The sequence below is a fragment of the Ornithodoros turicata genome, unplaced genomic scaffold (genome assembly GCF_037126465.1).
Source record: "Ornithodoros turicata isolate Travis unplaced genomic scaffold, ASM3712646v1 Chromosome31, whole genome shotgun sequence".
Taxonomy (NCBI): Eukaryota; Metazoa; Arthropoda; class Arachnida; order Ixodida; family Argasidae; genus Ornithodoros; species Ornithodoros turicata.
Window position 1 is genome coordinate 972,645 of NW_026999355.1, and position 6,839 is coordinate 979,483.

Below are 6,839 nucleotides of genomic sequence, written 5' to 3' on the forward strand. Positions count from 1 at the left end.
GACAGTTGGGGAGGTTTGTCCTCCAAGCTGAAACATGGAAGAAGTCCAGCAAGACAGAGACACCGACCCAACGCTACGCTTTGCTTGTACAACATTACAAGAAAATAAAAACCCTGGACCCGAATATAGACATTTTCAAAATGACGGCTACAGAGCTAGGAGAAAGAACTTCCAATGAGGAAGCGATAGAAGAAGAACGACGGCAACATAACTGGAGGGCAGTGTCAGCATCGTGGTTGCCAGGAAAAGTACAAGACTCAAGGTGGAAGGCGGCTTGGGAAGTCCTACCCACATGAGATCGACTCACACGGTTTGGCATCACACATACAGATGAACGTGTTCATTGCCTGAGTACGGGAACTGTCCAACATGTGTTTCGAGAGTGCTCAGTGGCTCGTGCAACGTGGTCACGGATGTCCAACACCTATAATCTTCAGCTGCCTGCTGGTTTTTCTTCTCGGGATTGGACCACACCCATAAAGAGACTAAGAGTGCTTCTTACCGCGCTAACCGAGGAAGCTCTATGGCAAGTGCGATGTCGTGACACCAGGCAAAATCGCCGTTTTGTATCTACCAGCTACATAGTGAATATTGTCACCCAGCACTTTAAGCAATTTTTACATAACCGCTTCCGAGTTATGGATGAAATAAACTTTGGGAAAGAGTGGGAGTGGCAGCCTCTAGTGCAAGTCAGAAGAGGATAATTACGAGTGCTACAAAAGGAACCCTGTTACTGTAGGAAAGCTGGCCGTTTCCCATTTCAACCAGGATAAACTTGTTCATGCCACTCATTTCCTTTGCGTCATAGGGTTTTAATCATGATTCTTAGGAGCTATCACAAAAAACAAAACTGTAGTGGGACAATTTTGTGTGTGACTACATAGATAGAATGTACATAGATAGAATGGGTTGCAATCAAACCTCGGCCAAATCTCGTTGTTTACATAGAATGGGTTTTTCTTGTTTGGGGGGTTTCGGTTTTGTGTGTTAAAGAGTGCCACCTTCAGGTGATGTAAATAGAATACCTGTTAATAAAATTTTTCTGAACAGCCCCGTGGATCTGTGGCTGGTCTTCCGCTCCGGTGCCAATACATGGCAAGCTCCCCGGGCGGAGGCCAAAACATTGCACTGCGTTTTGGTTGAAACCCGCCACTTCCCCAAATCGGGGTAGCTGTGACATGCAATTTTTGGTAGTGGGGGCTTGCGTACGCGCTCGCCCCCGTTTCTGTCGATCTTAAAAAGCAGAATATGGATTACTTGCATGGGGCTGGAAGGTAAGTTACCACGAGCCCTCGCGTGCCACAGGTGGCGCTTGTGATCCCAATGAAGGCTTCTGAGGGATCTCAGACGGTTGCTGTTTTGTGATCTATTTTTGAAGCGTGATGTGGGCAAGCTAACGCTTGTCCCATCCTACAGTTGGCGATTCAAGGTCTTCAGTTGTCTAATTGCTCCAGCAACAACGTAAGTATCCTGAGGCCAGACGACCCTTCGCCGTTGCGCCCGGTTGCGTCACCGCTCAGCGCATGACACGCCCATCTGGTCAAGTTTCCTTTCTGTGAGCCGTGTGCAAACTCGAAGTAATGCAACGTTTCCAAAAGAGCGTTCTTTTTTTTTTTTTTTTTTACCAAACCCCAGAATGTGCCGTTGGCGCAATAGTCCGGGGAAAATGGACGGCTGCGAAACCACGTGATCTCCAGTCGCCATTCACGGCGCTTCCATCCTAGGAGCGCGGGAAAGGGAAAAAAATGTGCAGAAATCGCTGTGCAGATTATCATTGAAATGCAATAGCATTTATGACGCCATCGTTGGCATTCTCCGATGATGGACAGCGGAGGCCTGTGGAAACTGAAGCAGCTGATTGGCCACCACTAGTTTTCTGTACCCCCTGACGAAGACACAATCTATAACACTTCCCGAACATTTTGACATGATGGAACATACAGAAAACACAGACGGACACGGATATCTGTGCGTTCGATCATGTCAAGTTTTAACCAACCTGCTCTACACCTTCTAGCACTTCCCGTACAGGTTGTGGGAATTTCATCGTCACTGGCTAGATGCAAATCGAAGACGTCATTGCCCGCGAACCAGTTGTTCTGCAGCTTCTTAATGTCCGTATCCCATGACGGTCATGGACATGTTCTATTCAAGTTTTCTACGAAGGTGTTGCTGGCAGAGTAATTGAAGAGTTTGATTAGAACGAACCTCTTGCTTGACGTTGCCTTTCGAGGACCCCGCATTAACGTATACCAGCCGATGAGGGGGGGAGCATCCTTTTAGACCACTTCTACGACGCATAGGTCTTTGCCAGTCGTCCTGGCGGTTACCGGTTCCAGAATGAAGGCTACAGAGGGAATGATGCATAACGCTGGATCTCTGCAAGGCGATTGCTGACAAATGGTAGGAGACGTGCAGGCGTTGTCCGAATCTATGACAGAACAATCATGGAATCGGTCCAGGCGTGGCATTGAGAGTGGGGGATGTTAAAAACTGCTGACGTAGTCTGGAGTAGCCTTGAGGAGCCTACAGGATAACAAGGCTGCGAGAAGTTCTAGTCTCGGAAGAGTTTGACGCCCACTCGGGATTTGGCAACGACAAGGATGACAATCCGACAATTTGGAAAACAATTTGACAATCAAGGATGACTCCAACAAGTGTTTAATCCAACACGACGGGGCAGCTATCGACGAGCTCGAGCGCTGTTGAACCACGAACGGGGGCAGGTGGGGTCAGGTGGTTCCTCATCCTCTTCGCAATTGGTTATGAAGTATATTATTAAGATAATCGCACAATAAAGTAGTTGTTGTTGTTGTTATTTCTTAATTCTTTGTGATGTGATTTTATTTCGCGTATAAGGCGCTCATACATGACTTTTTTACGTTGGCTAAGCTTCTTTTTTAGCCTTCTAAGGTTGAACCAGGGGAATGAACGTGTAGTATAATTCTATTGTTGGGAAAAACTCACGTGACCTCAAGCGTTGGGCCAATCGTTGGACGTCGGTTGGGTAGCTTTTTGCTTTTTTTTTTTGTCTCCCTGGGTGACCTGTGACGCTGGCGAGGCTTTCCCTTTCCCATCTGTTCTCTCCCTCTCCCCCGCTTTGGCGGTTCTGGGCAGTTCTGGGTGGTTGTGGATCTCCGTTCGCGTCGAGTGAAATAAATAAAATGCGGAAGCGTTGGCTGTTTCTGTTGCACAAAGTGCTTTATTTTCCGGGATAGGTATTTCCAAAGCACAAATATGAAGTCTGCTGTAGCTGTGCAGAACACAAACATGATATGAACATGAACATTGTTTCTGAAGTTCGAATGAAATGCCGAAGCAACTTTGCATTCACTGATTGCTGATGTCTCACGTGGAAGATTTCACAGTAGAACAACAGTATGTTGGCTGCACAGGCACACACATTCAGAGATCCGGCATGAGAGAGAACATGTCCATATCCCTTTGCTGCTTGTGTAGGCGCCTGGTTGACCCGTCACAAAGGAAATTGTGAAGCTGCTATGCCGAAAGATGTAGCTCCAACCACTCTGAGTGTCTTATCCATTCTGCTGTATCCATGCAGATGCTATTCTGAAGCAGATATGGGTTGAGTGCTTATACCTGAACAAGAAAGATAGGGATCAGAAACGTGAAAACCAAAAATTCTACCTGCCAAAATGCTGCGTATATGCCACAGGTGCGGCGCTATGTTATGCTAAGCGGCAAAATGGAACAGGAACTGACTTACCTGTCATCGAGTGAGTAGCGGAAAAACGCAATATTCGTCCTTCTTGAAGCGTTGTCGCACCGAGCAAGCGAAGCAGACCTGCATGCCTTCCACTTATCTACCACTCAATTGACTTGCAGAAGTATCCATAAGGCACCGAGGTTTTCAGAGTCGATATCGAGAACATGTTAGGGAAGGACACAAAAAACCATCCAAAGCGGTACCGGCATAGATGCTTTGCTTGCGTCCCTGCTGCACCCAACACATTTCGAAACTTTCCGGCGAGTTGCTCCGGCACGGCCGACACGGCGTCGCAACCTTGAGCGCACCAAGGAAAGTTCATAATTTCAAACCAACCAATGAGCGCTCGCATACCGGGGGAGAGGCCTCAGGAGCCGATGGGCTCGTGACGGTTGAGACCTCGCGCTTCGACCTAAAAATTCTGACGTTTCATGACGTCTGATGACGCGAAAAGCTCGCAGCGCCTCACTTTAGTCCGCAAGTGAACTCGCGAGTTTCATCCCCTTGGGTTGAACGCTTCCCGCAAACGTCGAGTTCTTACATCCATAATTAAAACCCAGAGACTAAGGAACACATAAACAACACGGTCACAATACGACTTGTCCCTCGGTCTCTCCATTTTAATTATGGATGTCCGTCATCACCAGCTCGTCTGCTTCCTTGCAAGTTCTTGACCTTCTTCGTCGACGACAAAGCGTAGCTCTGCTCCCAAAGACAAGCGTACTTTTGGAACCACGTAGTATTTATTTTCATCATCGTTCTGGCTTCGGAAGCAGATGCATCTCCCCACGGCTTCTATGTGCCTTCGAAGATCCTGGTGACGCAGGTATAGTCCTGACAAAGACCTTCAGGCGTGCCTGCAAGTGGGCAACCTCTCGCCTCGCCCTCTTCACTGGTGGAATTCCTATATCTATTTGGAGCAACCTAAGAAAGCTAAAAAAGAAGTTCAGCTAACATAAAAAAGTATGAGGGCGTCATAAATGCGAAATAAAATCGCATCACATAAAAAACGCGAAATAAAATTGCCATATAACTGGAAAAGCGGTGAGAAATTGTCTGGCTTCAATGGCTCTGTGGTGAGCCATTGTCCGGCCTCGGCAGTTTTTGGTGAGCAATTATCTGGTTAGCAATTGTCCGCGCCCTGGTTATATCCACACTGTGCTGTAAAATGGTGTCTGCCCATTTCATCCAACGCCGTTTCAAAACCTCCCCACTTCATCGTCCAAATATAATTGTTGATGTTGTTGTAGTGCAAAGGTTTGCGCTTCCGTTGAATCGAATGGTGGAGCTTGCACTGCTTGCACTAGTTCACAGAGTATAGAGCCCAATCGTACGATACAGCCCAGCTTTTTTTTTTTTTTTTGTGAACTCGTGCTGCACTCCCACTGCAGTTTTCCAAATTGAATGGTCTAGTGTAGTGCAAAGGTTTGCACTTCCATTGAATCGAATGCGGGAACTTGCACTGGTTCACACTGTACAGCCCAGCTTTTTTTGTGAACTCGTGCTGCACTCCCACGGCACTTTTCCCAATCGAATGGTCGAGTGTAGTGCAAAAGTTTACACATCCGTTGAATCGAATGCGGGAACTCGCACCGCCTGCACTATAGTTCACACAGTACGGCCAAGCATTATTTGTGAACTCGTGCTGAACTCCCACGGCACTTTTCCCAAACAAATGGTCGAGTGTAGAGCAAAGGTTCGCAGTTCCGTTGAATCTAATGCGGGAGGTTGCAGCGCTTGCACTAATTCACAGAGTACAACCCAGCATGGGCTGGCGAGAGAAATTACGGGTCCCGGGGATGAGTCCTGCCTGGGACCCCTTCTCATATGTCTCCGTCGTGCTGAAGGGGCTCAGGCCCCGGGCCGTCATTCCCGGCTGCCCACCCCGTTTTGCCGGCCCTGCAGCCCAATCGAGACAGCTCTAATATGGGCTGACTCGATTGAAGATGGGCTGACGTCTACCTTCGAGGCTGTCATAATGACTGTTACAGCATTACGCTACTGAAAATTCACAAATTTAAATAAGAAACAGATTAACTACAACAAGTGTCATCCTGGCACGTAGCAATAATGAAGAGAGCGGCATTGAAACTACGTGGATTTCCCCCTGTCGCAACAGCAAACACCTCTCACTTTGCATACTGCGATCCCTTGGGGGCAACTCGCGATGCAAGCCCCGGCATACTTACCTGGTGTCGGGAAGCCTGTGATCAATGTGGCAGGCTCCCCGGGTGGAGGCCAAGACATTGCACTGCGTTTTGGTTGAAACCCGCCACTTCCCCAAATCGGGGTAGCTGGGACATGCAATTTTTGGTAGTGGGGCTTGCGTACGCGCTCGCCCCCGTTTCTGTCGAACTTAAAAAGCAGAATATGGGTTGCTGGCATGGGGCTGGAATGTCTTCAGTTGTCCAATTGCTCCAGGAACAACGGAAGTGTCCTGAGGACAGAGACCCTTCGCCGTTGCGCCCGGTTGCGTCACCGCCAACGAACGTCACAACGAAGAGCATGATAAAGTATACATGTAGCATGAAAGGCACAAGGTGGGCTGACTACAGGTTCGTCTTGATCCCCTAAGGAGATATTTAGACCTTTCAGGAGCGGATCCCAGACATTTGCTCCCCCCTCTTCAAAAAAAAAAAAAAAAAAAAAAAAAGAAAAGCCCCGTTATTGCAAATGAATGGATGGTTCTACTTGCAAAATCTAAGTACATCTCACGCGGAACTTTCTTCTTGAAGCTCGTTTCAATTCGTACAAACGACTATTGTCACCTGTTACGTATTTGCGCATATGCATACTGAATATTTTTTTCTATTTCACGCGCGTCATGTTTTCTTCAGCAGGGGTGTACGTTGAGAAGCATATTTCCGTAGCCCTTTTATATATATGTTTTTTCTAACATCAACATAATCGAGATGATTTCATCGCGAGGTATGCGGTAGAGACGGTATGCGAGGTAGAGTTCATTGGGACGGATCAGGAACAGGTGTTGGAAGCAGAACCTGATGTATACGAATTGATAACCTGTTCTATTTGACAATTTATTATTCGCACTGAGGGTAAAGTATCTTCAGAAGATGTCGCAGTCGCACGAAAACTGATCTGTTTCAAACCT

The 6,839-nt window shown here is 47.5% G+C and overlaps 1 non-coding gene across 1 annotated transcript; it reads left to right on the forward strand.

Annotated features, from left to right (window-relative positions):
* Window positions 1–5,908: 5,908 nt before the first annotated feature.
* LOC135373773 (U1 spliceosomal RNA) lies at window positions 5,909–6,071 on the forward strand. The gene has a single exon (XR_010416582.1). It is a non-coding gene; the product is annotated as a U1 spliceosomal RNA (small nuclear RNA).
* The last annotated feature ends 768 nt before the right edge of the window (window positions 6,072–6,839 follow it).